Raw genomic sequence first — 14,947 nt, forward strand, 5'->3', positions numbered from 1 at the left:
CGCGAGTGCCCATGAGATTCTTCTGAACTGAAAATGAATTCTGCTCTCTGTCAGTCTGTGCTTTTAGGCTAGTCCCCTGAGCTGTATTTCTGCAGAAATCTACGAGTCTTCTGCAGACAGAGGCGCTTGAGAGAGCAGGCAAGTTGATTGGATTCGGAACTCGTGATCTCATCGGAGAGCTTGGGAGCTCAACCATCCTGCCAGGCTTGTCTCCCAGCTCCAAGGGAGAAGGTAAGTCAAGCAGGACTTTTCTTCTTGAAACTCAAAGGCCTGAACTCAGACAGTCACTGGGGGTGTGATTAGCACGGGTCACATGGCATTTCACGTTTGTCGATCCTTTCCCAGGTATCAGACAATATTCAGTGTATTTCTATCACCTTATTTAATCTTCTCTCGCAGACCCATCATTTTACAAGATATCAATCCTAACTGATGACGGGACTTCCCCGGTGGTGCAGTGGTTAAGAATCCGCCTGCCAATGCAGGGGACACGAGTTCGAGCCCCGGTCCGGGAAGATCCCACGTGCCGCGGAGCAACTCAGCCCGTGCGCCACAACTACTGAGCCCGCGCTCTAGAGCCCGTGAGCCACAACAGCTGAGCCCGTGTGCCACAACTACTGAAGCCCGCGTGCCTAGAGCCCGTGCTCCGCAGCAAGAGAAGCCACCGCTATGAGAAGCCCGCAATGAAGAGGAGCCCCCGCTCGCCGCAACTAGAGAAAGGCCGCGCGCAGCAACGAAGACCCAGCGCAGCCAAAAATAAGTAAGTTAAATAAATTAATTAAAAAACAAATCCTAGTTGATGAGGTGGGAAAGCAGACTACAGAGAAGTTAGGGGAGCTGCTCAGAGTCACACAGGCCGTCAGAGGAGGAGCGTCCCACAAACCTAGGCATACTCGATTCAGAGCCCACACTCTTTATTTTTTTAATTAAAACCGGCATACCATATTATATTAGTTTCAGGCGCACAACAAAGTGATTCCACATTTTTAAACATTAGGAAATGAATACCGCGGTAAGTTTGGTTACCATCTGTCACCATACAGACGTATTACAGTATTATTGACTATATTCCGTGTATGTACATTTCATCCCCATGACTTATTTACTTTATAACTGGAAGTGTGTATCTCCTAATCCCTTCACCTATTTTACACAACTCCCCACACGCTCCCCCTCTGGCAACCACCAGTTTGTTCTCTGTGTCTCTAACTCTGTTTCTGTTTTGTTCCCTGTGCTCACTTGTTTTGTTTTTGAGGTTCCACATACAGATAAAACCGTGTGGTATTTGTCTTTCTCCGTCTGCCTTATTTCAGTTAGCATAATCCCCTCTAGGTCCATCCATGTTGTCAAAAATGGCAGGATTTCATTCTTTTTTATTGCTGAGTAATATTCCATTTGTGTATATGCATACCACTTCTTCTTTTATTGATCCATCTATTGATGGGCACTTCCATATCTTGGCTAGGGTAAATAATGCTGCAGTGAACAGAGAGGTACATACAGCTTTCGTGATTGGTGTTTTTTGTTTTCTTCAGATAAATACCAAGAAGTGGAATTGCTGGATCATATGGTAGTTCTAGTTTTAGGTTTTTGAGGAAACCCGCACTGTTTCCATAGCGGCTGCACCAATTTACATTCCCACCAACAGTGCACGAGGGTTTCCTTTTCTCCGCATCCTCGCCCACATTTCTTACTTGTTGTTGTCTTTTTGATAATAGCCACTTGACAGGTATGAGGAAGCACCTCATTGTGGTCTTGATTTTGTGATCCCTGATGATTAGTGATGTTGAGCATCTTTTCATATGCCTGTTGGCCATCTGTATTCTCTTCTCTGGAAAAATGTCTATTCAGTGTTTTGCCCCACTTTTTTTTTTTTTTTTTTTTTTTTTTTTTTTTTTGCGGTACGTGGGCCTCTCACTGCTGTGGCCTCTCCCGTTGCGGAGCACAGGCTCCGGACGCGCAGGCTCAGCGGCCATGACTCACGGGCCCAGCTGCTCCGCGGCATGTGGGATCTTCCCGGACCGGGGCACGAACCCGTGTCCCCCGCATCGGCAGGCAGACTCTACCACTGTGCCACCAGGGAAGCCCCGCCCCACTTTTTAATCGGGCTCTTGGTTTGTTTTTTGTTTTGTTTTGTTTTGATAATGAGTTCTATGAGCCCTTTAGATGTTTTGGATATCCACCTCTTTTCAGATTTATCACTTGCTAATATCTCCTCCCATTCAGCAGGTTGCCTTTTTGTTTTGTTGACGGTTTCCCTTGCTGTGGAAAAGCTTTTTAGTTTGATGTACTCCCATTTGTCCCTTTTTGCTTTTGCTGCCCTTGCCTGAGGAGACATATCCAAAAAATTATTGCTAAGACCAGTGTCAAAGGGCATACTTGGCTATGTTTTCTTCTAGGAGTTTTATGGTTTAAGGGCTTACAATTTAGGCTTTAATCCATTTTTTCTTTATTTTTGTATGTTGTGTAAGAAAGTGGTCCAGTTTTCCCAGAACCATTTATTGAAGAGGCAGCCTTTTGTATACCCTAATGTATATTCTTGGCTCGTTTGTCATAGGGGTTTATTTCTGCCAGAGCGCACACTCTTAAGCATCCCCAACTGTACCCTCCGTAAAGGCTGGGGAGAAGTGGGAAGAGCCGGTGACTTCAGTGTCCGTTCACAGCTGGTGGCACCAAGTCTGGGTAAGATACATCATTGATCCTGCCCACAATGCACTGGGGTGGGGATAACCATTCCAACCTGGCATGAGTTCACCAGGGTGGTGATGTCATGGGCTCACTCCAGCAGCCAACCCAGGTCAATCCTGCCAACCACAATCAACCATTTAGCCAATCACGAAGGTTTTCACTGTATCCGTTACATCCCCCCACTCCACGCCAGGCTGGCTGTTGGGACGGGGAGGTGAGGAGGAATTGCAGAGCCAGTGCCTGCCCTCGGGAGTTGAGTCATTAATCAGAGAGAGATCTGACACCCATAGATGTGGTGGCAAAGCGCGTCATTGATCCCCTGTGAGGCTGGCTTGCTAGGAGACGGACGAGAGGAGTGACAAGGATCAGGGTGGGATGAAGTGGACATGGCGGCGGGGGTAGGGGTAGCGGAGCAGGGTATGCTGGGTACTTGCCGAGGCCAGTCCCAACTGCAGAATTACCCACAGCCTGCATGAGGGCGCCGGGAGGATGGATGGGCGGGTGTAAATGAGGGAATCAGCAGCGCCACCCCATCCCCACCTCAAAGTCTGTATCCCCAACCTGTGTATTGGCTGTAGGTGGTCCGGGGATTCCCATATGAGACAGCATACTCTCCCAAGTTACAGAGTAGGAGCCGGAATCCTGTGATGTCCAGAGATGTCCAGCATGTCAAATTCTAGGCCAGAGACCGAGCCACAGGCACCAAGAGGCCAGAAAATATTGGATGGGAGTTGGCTTAAAACGCAATGGCCGGTGCTTTTGCGATGACCTAGAGGGGTGGGATAGGGAGGGTGGGAGGGAGGCTCGAGAGGGAGGGGATATGGGGCACATGTATGCGTATGGCTGATTCACTTTGGTGTACAACAGAAGCTAACACAGTATTGTGAAGCAATTATACTCCAATAAAGATCTATTTTTAAAAAGATAAAACAAACCGCAATGGCCAGATGACAAGTTGGAATGTACCTATAGCAAGTAAAGATATCGAGCCATTAATTTAAAAACCTTCCCACAAAGGGAAGCCCTGGGCCTCCTGGTTTCATCGGTGAATTCTATCAAATGTTTAAAGAAGAAATAATATCCATCCTTCACAGACTCTTCCTGAATAGACAGGAGGGAGGAGGGAGCACTTCCTAACCCATCCTGTGAGAACAGTATTACCCCACTATCAAAGCCAGACTTGACATCACAAGAAAGCTATAGACCAATATCTGCCATGAATAGTGATACATACATCCTCGACAAAATATTAGCAAACCAAATCCAGCGACATTTGCAAAGGGCTATGCAGGATTTATCCCAGGATTGCAATATTGGTTTAACATTCAACTTCAGTTAAGGCAAGCGCCATGTTAATATAATGAAGGACAGCAACCACCTGTCATCTTGGTAGACAAAGAAAAAGCATTTGACACGGTTCAAGACCCATTTGTGATAAAAACGGTCAACCAACTCGGGATACGAGGGATCGTCCTCATGGTGCTGAAGGACATCCCCGAGAAACATCCAGCTCTCGTCCTGTCATATTTACTAGTGTTAGAATGAATGCTTTCCTCTTGAGATCCAGACCAAGGCAAGGATGTCTGCTTCAACCACTTCTACCCCACATTGACTAAAGGTTCTAGCCTGTGCATCGTGCAAAGCATGAACTTCTGCTTTCTGCTACAGCATGGGTGAGCCTCCAAAGCATCATGCTAAGTGAAAGAACTCAGACACAAAAGGCCCCTTCCTGCAGGAGTCAGTTTATATGAAATGCTCAGAAAGGGCAAATGTACAGAGAGAGAAATTAGATTAGAGGATGCCTGGGCCTGGAGGTACTATTGGGGATTGACTGCTGATGGGTACACGGAATCTCTTTGTGGTTCATGGCAACGCGCCACAACTGGATTATGGTGATGGTTGCACAACTGCGTACATTTACGAAAAGTCACTGCATTGGGTGCATTAAATGGGTGTGATTTGTGGTAAGTATATTATACCTCAATAAAGCAGTTTAGGAAATGTCATGCAGATGTCCAAGTAAGTCATGCGGGAAATGATATGCCATTGCTTTTGTCACAATGAGGAATCCCCCCCTTCCATGTTCGGGGTCCGGCCTCCTCCATATGTGCTAGATGCTCCCTCCAGAAACAGTCACTGTGCGCGTCAGGACAGAATTGCTAGTGAGCACACATGTCTAGCGTGTCTGTGTGTTCATGCACAGGCGCCCTTCATGTGAAGCACAAGTCAATGGCTCTGGGCAGGCTCCCGTAATCCATCCTGCGTCTGAAATTCTACTTAGCTGTTTTTCCATTCTTCTCGAACCCCATGGACCCAGCTTGCGTTTCTCCGGTAACGGATCTCAGCCCTTAGCTCCAACTTCTGGTCACAGGAATGGGCACGTAGCCTGGGCATGAGGCCCCCTGCCTGAGCTCAGCAACCCAGGGGGGATGCTCAGCAGAGTGGTAACCAAGACAACGGAGCCCCATCCAGCCTCCTTCTGCCCCCAGGACTGAGGTCCGTTCCCTCCCCTCCACCTGCCTGAGTGTCTGATAAGGAAGGGGATTTGGAGGCATGACACACAACCGAGTCATTGAAATTGTTCTAAATATGGCTGTGAAACAAATATGGCAAAAATAGCTCTCAGGGGACGTCCGTGGTGGTCCGGTGGTTAAGAATCCGCCTTCCGGGCTTCCCTGGTGGCGCAGTGGTTACGAGTCCGCCTGCCGATGCAGGGGACGCGGGTTCGTGCCCCGGTCCGGGAGGATCCCACATGCCGCGGAGCGGCTGGGCCCGTGAGCCATGGCCGCTGAGCCTGCGCGTCCGGAGCCCGTGCTCCGCAATGGGAGAGGCCACGACAGTGAGAGGCCCGCGTACCACAAAGAAAAAAAGAGAAAGAAAAAGAAAAGAATCCGCCTTCCAATGCACGGGACGTGGGTTCGATCCCTGGTCGGGGAACTAAGATCCGAAGCCGGCGCGCCACAACAAAGAGCCCGCACGCCACAACAAAAGATCCCGTGTGCGGCAACGAAGATCCCACGTGCCGCAACTAAGACGCGATGCAGCTAAATAAATAAACATTAAAAAAAAACAGATCTCAGAAGACACAGTTTAAAACTTTTTAAAAATTTCATTAGTAACAAACATGGCTCTGAAGCTCAAGATTCTTTGTAAACCCAGGATAGGTGAAGCACCATGCAATTATGCTTCTCAACCTAAGCTGTGCATCAGATCTCCCGTGGAGAGGCTTTAAAAGCAGGACATCCCCAGAGAGTCTTAAGTAGTAGGTCTGGAATGTGGCCCCAGCACGAGCATTATCTGAAAACTTCTCTTATGAAAGCCGAGATTGCAGCTGTGGAACAGAACCATCCTTACAGGAGGAAATCATTTTAGATTTGAAATTTGAGAGTCCTCTCTACAAGGAAAGCAGGTGTTCACCATGACCCGCTATGCTTCGCAGATATCTTAGGCTGAGGACAGGGACAGCATGTCCAACGCTTGTTTTAACACTGACCTTGTACTTGCTCTGCTCCACGTTCCTGAATCCAAAATTTTACAGTTAAAATCCGGCTTTTGCTAATGAAACTTAGTACTTTTTAGTTCTCGTCAGGATCCCTTGTGCTTAGTTACTTGAAAACATTTCTGAAACATTGTGGAGCTAACTTCATGACGACAGATCAGAATAGTTCTTTGAAAATTAAAGATGGCTGAGAATTGTAACCATTGATGCAGAAGGATCAGCTGTCGGCTTATCTGCTGAGTGTGCTGAGTTGCATTTTTAAACTTTTTAGTGTAATTTAGGTTATCAGATTAACTCCCGTGCTCAGATAAAGGCCAAACAGGACCAGGATGTTTATTGTGAAAAGCACAACTGAGCAATCCCGTGTTCCATGCACACCCATGAACACCCACCTGCACAAACGTTCTCTTTCAGGGATCTCTTCTGGATATTTATCTGCACATTCCCCAATGATGGGCTTACTCTGCTATGTCCTGACTCATCGTCTTGCTAAAGACAAGGCTTTCAATCTAGTAGGCGTGTTACAGTGCCCAGGTTCTCCTTGGAGATCCAAAACAGGGTGTAGGCCTGCGCTCAGGACCCGCTCAGAGTGTGTCTGCCAAGAACGAGGCCTCGCAGGGGAAACCTTCCACATCTGTGGCAACATGAAGATCACGGGTTAGCCTTTTCCAAAGCAGGTCCAGGGGAGTCATGGCACGGTGGAGATCACACCCAACAGCATCCCCGGGATTTCGGTTTAAGGAATTGGGTAGATGGCACTGCCCATCCATGAGATGGGGAACATTGGTTTGGGGCCAGCAGCAGATTTGCAGGGCTTGTGGGAGGTCTGAGTGCAGACGTCCCATAGGTCTCAGCCTGTGGGAACTCTGGGGCCCAGCTGAGATTTCTTAGGTAGACTTGGTGATGGGCAAAGCCATCAGCGCACAGGGGGATACAGATGAAAACAAGTCAGATGGGTAAAAGCTCTGGGGGGTGATGTGGCCACCCAAAGATCATGTATAGAATGGAAGAGCATGGGGCAGAGGTTGGAAACCAGAGGAAAAGAAAACCAAGACTTAGGAGGGGATCAAAGTAAATGGACAGACAGTGAGGCTTAGAAGTAATGGACTGAGAAGTAGGAGGAAAGCCAGGATGAGCTGCTGTCACAGACTCTGACACAGGAAAGCGTTTTTAAGAACGGAATGTCTCTGTGGCCAATACAGCACCGGGGTACTACGGTTTGGCACATAGAGCTCTTGGGAGATGTTAGCAAGGGGATGTCCCGTGGATGGGGCACATGGAGGAGGAATCGAGAGGTAACCAGATAAGGATGCTCCTGGAGCCTACACTTGCAAGAAGCTTGGCTTGAAAGGAATCAAAGACGCAGGGTAGTAGAAGCAGAGGGCTGTGTGCTTGCAAGGTATGTAATTTTCTGTTCCCCAAACCAAAAAGACCAGGATGAAGGTTCCAAAAATTCCTAAGAATCCTCAGGACTGTTGAATAGATGACAGAGTCGAGAGTTGGGATGATCCTCACAGGTGATTCTTCAAGTCGAGGAGTGGGGAGTGGTGGTCTCAAAGCAGCAGTGGAGTTGCCGGAAGACTTCCATCCTCCCACTCCAGGCCCCACTCTTGCCTCTGCGACCCATGGTCACAAGAGGAGCTGGTGGGGAGGGGTTGCTGAGATCACAGACTCATTCATGCTCCTCAGACTCCACGGGCACTTTGGTGTATTTACTCTCCCTGGCTGATCTGATCTTCATCACGAGTGTCCACCCTCCAAACTGGTTAGTAAAGGGGGAAAAAACCCACTGGCTGAATTTACTTCTAATCTGGAAAGTGTGGTTGGATGCAATAAAGTGAATGGTCCACATATACAAATGCTCAGTCTGTTTTGGTGAAAATGCTCAGTCTCACATTTCCACCCCACCTCTCTTCTTTCCAAGATGGGGAAAGGGTATGTTTGTCGTACATCTGGCAGTAATGTGGGAAGGGTATCTACGACAGGACACACCTGTGTTGCTCACGGTGGCCTGGGTGGTCCCTGAGGGAAGGACGGCTCTCCTCTCCTGGGTCCAGCTGGCGATGATGCCCTGCACGGCCCAATCGGAACGGTTCTCTTTCTTTTTTGTGGTCCTTACTGGCATCAGCCTTAGTTTCCTCATCCGGGTTCTCTAGAGGTCGGCGAGGAAAGCTGGCAGAATGGATACATTTTCTTCCGTGCTTGTGGCGTTCGGTTTCTCTGGTCTGCAGGTGGCAGTGTTGCTCGGTGCACCCGCTCGGCCCGTTTCTCCCCCGCCCTTCGCTCTTGAAAAAACTCCGCGGGGCCTTTTACAGCAAGAAGTGGCGGATTTCCCTTGTGCCTGTGCGCGTTGGCTGGTTGAAACTAGATCTGTCTGTTTCTTGGAGCCCTTTGTGAAAAGTTTCTGAGCAAAGACAGTTAAAATTACAATAAAACAGTATAAGCTACAGTCCCATCAGCCACGGATGTCCATTAATAGTATTTTGTGATCAATTTTCCCAGAGGCTTTTCTTCAAAATGTGTATTTTAAACATACTAAACTTCATTTTTGCATCGAACCTTAACCTCCCTTTTAAAGGCAGTTGTAGAATTTTTAAAATTATTTTCATAATTTTAGTCCTTTTACTGAAAACTAATGAAAACACAGTCTAAAATGTTGATTTCTTTTTGCAAATCATTGGTATTAAGTACATTCACATTGTCATGCAATCATCACTACCACCCATCTCCAAAACCCTTTTCATCTGCAAAACTGAAGTTGTGTACCAGTTGAACAATAACTTCACATTCCCCCCAGCCCCTGGCAGGATCATTCTTTTTGTCTCTATGAATTTGACTACTCTTGGTACCTCATATAAGTGGAATCATACAGTATTTGTCCTTTTGTGACTGCCTTATTTCACTTAGCATATGTCTTCAACGTTCATCCATGTTGTAGCATGTGTTAGAATTTCCTTCCTATGTAGGGCTGAATAATATTCCATAGTGTGAATATGCCACATTTTGTTTATCCATTCATCCATCAATGGACTCTTTGGTTGCTTCCACATTTTAGCTATTTTGAATAGTGCTGCTATGAACATGGGGGTACAAATATCTGTTTGAATCCCTGCTTTCAATTCTTTTGGATATATACCCAGAAGTGGAATTGCAGATCATATGGTAATTCAATGTTTAATTTTTTTGAGACATCAATGTACTCCCAACATATTTTTTTACAGAATCTCCTGCTTGTGACTGTGGTTTTCTCCAGGTTTCATAGAAATGATCTGGAGTAATCAGACCATCTTTAATATTAGATACGTGGATGAGAGCAAACTGTTTGGCATACTGGTCAGCCAAAGAATTTTCTTTTGTCTCATGGGTTTGTTCCCTAGTCTGAACTTTGAATATATAGATAAGACTACATAAAAATAAAATCTGTGCATCTGAAAACCTGTAATATAATTAAAAGGCAAAAAACAGAAAAAGTATTTGCAATATGTATGACAGAATGGGGGGTCAATTTCTACACCTCCAAGTATTAAAGTCAATAAGCTAATTATTTTTAAAACATTAATAAATTCTGGTGAGGATATGAAAACTAAAAATTCTCATAGAATGTCAATTGCAAAACAAATGGGTATTATGTTTTGGCAATGTGCACCAAGAGTGTTAAAAGTGTTCATGCCGTGCCACAACTACTGAAGCCCACGCGCCTAGAGCCCGTGCTGCGCAACAAGAGAAGCCACCACAATGAGAAGCCTGCGCACCGCAAGGAAGAGTAGCCCCCGCTCGCGCAACTAGAGAAAGCCCACGGGCAGCAAGGAAGACCCAACGCAGCCAAAAATAAATACATAAAATAATAAAATAAAAATTTAAAAAATTGTGCATGTCTTTCAGTCTACTCCTGGAAATCTATTATAAACAGAGATGGTAAAAATATGTATGTACAAAAATATTATTTTCATTTTTCTGGAGGGATAATCTTTGAAGAAGGTACCAATGTGTTTTCCTTGTATATATTTTCTTGACTAAATTTCCTTACAAATTACTAGTGTGAGTTCTCTATCAAAAAGCAGAAATGGGTAGTTGAAGAACAGATACCTGCTGTAAGTAAGTTTAAAGAGAACATATTTATCACACTGTGTCTTGTGGCTAGAAAATGTTTACCTAATACACATTATAGCAAATACTGACGATAGCACCAACAACAATAACAGGATAGCTACAAGTGCCAAGCTAAGAACCTGATGGGTAATTGATGCTGTACACCACCCATGAGGCAGATGCTATTACTGCCCTCATTTTATGCCTGTGAAAACTGTGGCACACAGAGAGTCAGCTGACAAGGGTCTCAGGGTTTCTCAATGAGGGTCCTTACATTCAGGTCCCAGTTCTGTCAGACTGTAGATTGCACACTGGTTTGCAGGATGCCTTCCTGCCCCCAATACAAGAATGAAATAAAATACTCACTGGGAAAGATGGTAAAACAGCCTGCAAAACTTTTTAAGAAGTGTATTTACTCACAATAAAATGCTAAATGACAGGGGGGAAAAGCCACATAGAAATGGTTCATACACTACAGTATTATGACATGATAACATATTTACAAAGAAAAGCACCTGGAAGAAATCAGCTACTTGTTCGTTAATTCAACAAATATATATTGAGAACACACTGCCAGGCATTGTTTTGTTAATGCTGCAAATACAATGGTGAGCAAAAACAAAGCAAAAATTATAGCACCTGTCCTTAGGACGGTTACATTATATTTCCCTTTGAGGTAGAGGTTCAGTGGTTATTCCTTCTTTCCATCTCAGTCATTAAATATACTTTTTCCCCACTCTTTCATACTATGTATTCTTTTAGGAAGAGAAATGAAAAATTTTTTTCAAGTCTCTTCAAATGATTTTTTTGAACAGGTAACTCATGCTATATCTGAGATTAACAAAAGATGGTGAAGTCACAATGCAATATATGAATCTCATTGTGTTTAAACTGCACCGTTATAGATTTAAAATCTCTAAGGAAATTTATCACAAAGTAGTATTCATGGTCATCAGTGGGTAATAGGACTCTGGCTTAGATATATTTCTTTACTATATTTAATCTGTCCTCAAAAACTTTTTACAGGGAAGTTAAGTGACGCGTAATTTAAGAATATAGTTATGACGTCCATGAAACAACTGGGGAAAGCCAAAGACAGTACCATTCAGAGAAGCACAAATACAAGTTGCTAAGCAAACTAGGCAGCTTCTTAGTAGAAAACCAATTTGAAAGGCAAAAATGTTTGGGTTCTGGGCAGAGAATTTTGTCTCTGGGCCCCCTTGAAAGTGCATACTTCAAGTTTGAACCAGTAGGCCAGCAGGAAAAATCCGCCACTTCTTGCGGTAAAAGGCTCCGCGGAGTTTTTTCAAGCGCGAAGGGCGGGGGAGAAACGCGCCGAGCGAGTGCACAGAGCAACACTGCCACCTGCAGACCAGAGAAACCGAACGCCACAAGCACGGAAGAAAATGCATCCTTTCTACCGGTTTTCCGCACCGATTGCTAGAGAACGTGGACGCGGAAACTAAGGCTGACATCAGTAAGGACCACAGAAAGGAAGGGAACCGTTCTGATTGCCGGCGGAACCATCCTTAGTAGTGCAGCCTCCCCCTAGTCCCACCCCCGCAACCATAGCAACAGCGGCAGGAAGTCAGGGCTCCCGGGAAGATCCGGCGCCCGGGGGGCGGGGCTGGGATCCGATTGGCTAGCTCTGGGCCTGCGCGCGGGAGCCTAGTGAGTTTCGTGACAGTCTCCCCGCCCCGGTCCGCCGGGCGCTTTCTCTAGGGCTTTGTCCGGGTCCCGTCGCCCACTGCCCCAGCCCCCCCACGTGCGGGACTGGTACCAATCCCCTGGTCATTCTCCTCCCTCCCACCCCCGGCATGTAAACGCCCTCGTCCCATGGCACATTCACCGTGCTCCTGTCAGCCCTCACTCTTCTGATCCGTCCTGGCGACCTCAGTGCCCGCGAGGCTCAGCCGGTCGCCCCGGGGCCTCTCCGACCTCAGCGATGTTCTTCTCCTCCCCACCCGAGCATCCCCCTTGCCCACGGTCACGCCCTGGGCATCAGGAAAGACCGCGGCCCTCATGGTGTATAGCATCCCTCCCTCTCATCACCCCCAGCACGACGTCCTGTCCTCCAGCTCCCTCGCTCTAGTGCGCCTGCATTGATAGCCCCAGCCTCCTGGAAACCGCCTGCTCACCGACCACACATCCTTCCACACCATCCGCCAGGCCCCTCCTTACTTCGCGGACCCAGGGCTGGAAACTGTCCCCCACAAGCACACCTCCTGTGCTCCTTGCACCCTCCTCCCTACTCACCCCCTGCCTGTATCTGAGCAACTCAGCACTGAGGACGAAATTTGAAACTTTACGGAATTGTTTTATCTTAAATCCATGACCAGGGGAGAATTGCTTTTCATTTTCACTCTCACCTACAATACTACATTACACACTGGCAACCCTCCTTCATTCTAATGACCACCAGTCTCCCCCCTGCCCCCACCCCCAATAATTCGTGGAGAAGACCGAAGCAATCCCGTGGGATTTCTCAAACTTCCCAAACTGCCAGTTTCTGCCCTGTCACTCTGCTGCCCCTCGGCACACGTGCTCCTTGACTGCACACAGCCCCTCACCTCTGCTCAGGATCTCATGCTTTGCACCTCCCCAGGGACTTTGGGCTTGCAATTACCACCCCTCTCTCCAGAACCAGCACCTGCTCCCTCTACATTGGGGCATTCCACAGCAAAGGGGGAAACCCACCCTCTGCCACCACCCCATTCTGAAGCTACTGGCACATTACTGGTTGCCCTTCAAAGCAATACTGCTTCAAACTCTGCTGAGATATTCTCTCCTCAACCCCCTTCAATGGAGCTTTTGTTCCAATCACTCCACTGTAATTGGCCTTGGCAAGGCCACCATTAATATTCATACTTCCTGATCCGAGACAACATCTCAGGCACCTTTGGCATATTTGACCCTTGTCTTCTTTATCACTCTTTTTAAATTTGCCAGGGGAGGGGGGGAGGGCTTATGTGAGAACATATTCTCCTAATTGTACTCGACAAGGTACACATTCTACAGTATGCCTCTTTTGACCTGGATATTGCATGGGAAGTCTTGGGTCAAATGAAAGACAAGCCAAAGAAAAGTGTCCCAGTCACAGTGGGGAACAGCCCACAGAGGCAGTGGCAGGCAGAGGTAAGACAGCTCAGACAAGGGAGGTGCGTCAAGAAATGAAGAGGAGCACCAAGGACAGGAGGACTTCACCCCATACACACTTGGAACTCACAGGGGCACACGCTGTACAATGGCCCAACAGTGTCTTTGGGCAGAGGGGTAGCTGGAGTTAAGGAATTTAATTTTCTGGAGCTGATCTTGGTTCGTGCTGTGGTGCAGGTGAGATCCAAGGAAGGGATCTGCATCCCCTGAGGGAAGAAGGTAGAAAGTGAGTGAATCCAGAGTGAGCCTAAGCAGGCAATGGGCAAGGTGACCTTGCAGCTGAGGCTGTGGAGGGGACAGCCCTGCCCAGGGGTGGGATGGAGGATGAGACCCAGATTCAGAGGGGTCTGCAGGTGCCAGCAGAGTGAGCTGAGGCTGAGTCAGCCAGGGAGCACCAGGACCCGACCAAGAGAAGAGAGACAAAAATGCAAGTTTCACCAGCCCCACCCATGGGCAGTGCAGGGCATCATCGCCAGCTGGACCCAGGAGAGGAGAGCCGTCCTTCCCTCAGGGACCACCCAGGCCACTGTGAGCAACACAGGTGTGTCCTGTCGTAGATACCCTTCCCACATTACTGCCAGATGTACGACAAACATACCCTTTCCCCATCTTGGAAAGAAGAGAGGTGGGGTGGAAATGTGAGACTGAGCATTTTCACCAAAACAGACTGAGCATTTGTATATGTGGACCATTCACTTTATTGCATCCAACCACACTTTCCAGATTAGAAGTAAATTCAGCCAGTGGGTTTTTTCCCCCTTTACTAACCAGTTTGGAGGGTGGACACTCGTGATGAAGATCAGATCAGCCAGGGAGAGTAAATACACCAAAGTGCCCGTGGAGTCTGGGGAGCATGAATGAGTCTGTGATCTCAGCAACCCCTCCCCACCAGCTCCTCTTGTGACCATGGGTCGCAGAGGCAAGAGTGGGGCCTGGAGTGGGAGGATGGAAGTCTTCCGGCAACTCCACTGCTGCTTTGAGACCACCACTCCCCACTCCTCGACTTGAAGAATCACCTGTGAGGATCATCCCAACTCTCGACTCTGTCATCTATTCAACAGTCCTGAGGATTCTTAGGAATTTTTGGAACCTTCATCCTGGTCTTTTTGGTTTGGGGAACAGAAAATTACATACCTTGCAAGCACACAGCCCTCTGCTTCTACTACCCTGCGTCTTTGATTCCTTTCAAGCCAAGCTTCTTGCAAGTGTAGGCTCCAGGAGCATCCTTATCTGGTTACCTCTCGATTCCTCCTCCATGTGCCCCATCCACGGGACATCCCCTTGCTAACATCTCCCAAGAGCTCTATGTGCCAAACCGTAGTACCCCGGTGCTGTATTGGCCACAGAGACATTCCGTTCTTAAAAACGCTTTCCTGTGTCAGAGTCTGTGACAGCAGCTCATCCTGGCTTTCCTCCTACTTCTCAGTCCATTACTTCTAAGCCTCACTGTCTCTCCATTTACTTTGATCCTCTCCTAAGTCTTGGTTTTCTTTTCCTCTGGTTTCCAACCTCTGC

General features: G+C 47.4%; 1 long non-coding RNA gene across 1 annotated transcript; it reads left to right on the forward strand.

Moving 5' to 3' along the window:
* Positions 1-399: 399 nt before the first annotated feature.
* LOC131748942 (uncharacterized) lies at positions 400-3,606 on the forward strand. The gene is made up of 3 exons (XR_010838664.1): positions 400-760; positions 2,558-2,682; positions 3,267-3,606. It is a non-coding gene; the product is annotated as an uncharacterized lncRNA (long non-coding RNA).
* The last annotated feature ends 11,341 nt before the right edge of the window (positions 3,607-14,947 follow it).

The sequence above is a fragment of the Kogia breviceps genome, chromosome X (assembly GCF_026419965.1).
Source record: "Kogia breviceps isolate mKogBre1 chromosome X, mKogBre1 haplotype 1, whole genome shotgun sequence".
NCBI classification, from domain to species: domain Eukaryota; kingdom Metazoa; phylum Chordata; class Mammalia; order Artiodactyla; family Physeteridae; genus Kogia; species Kogia breviceps.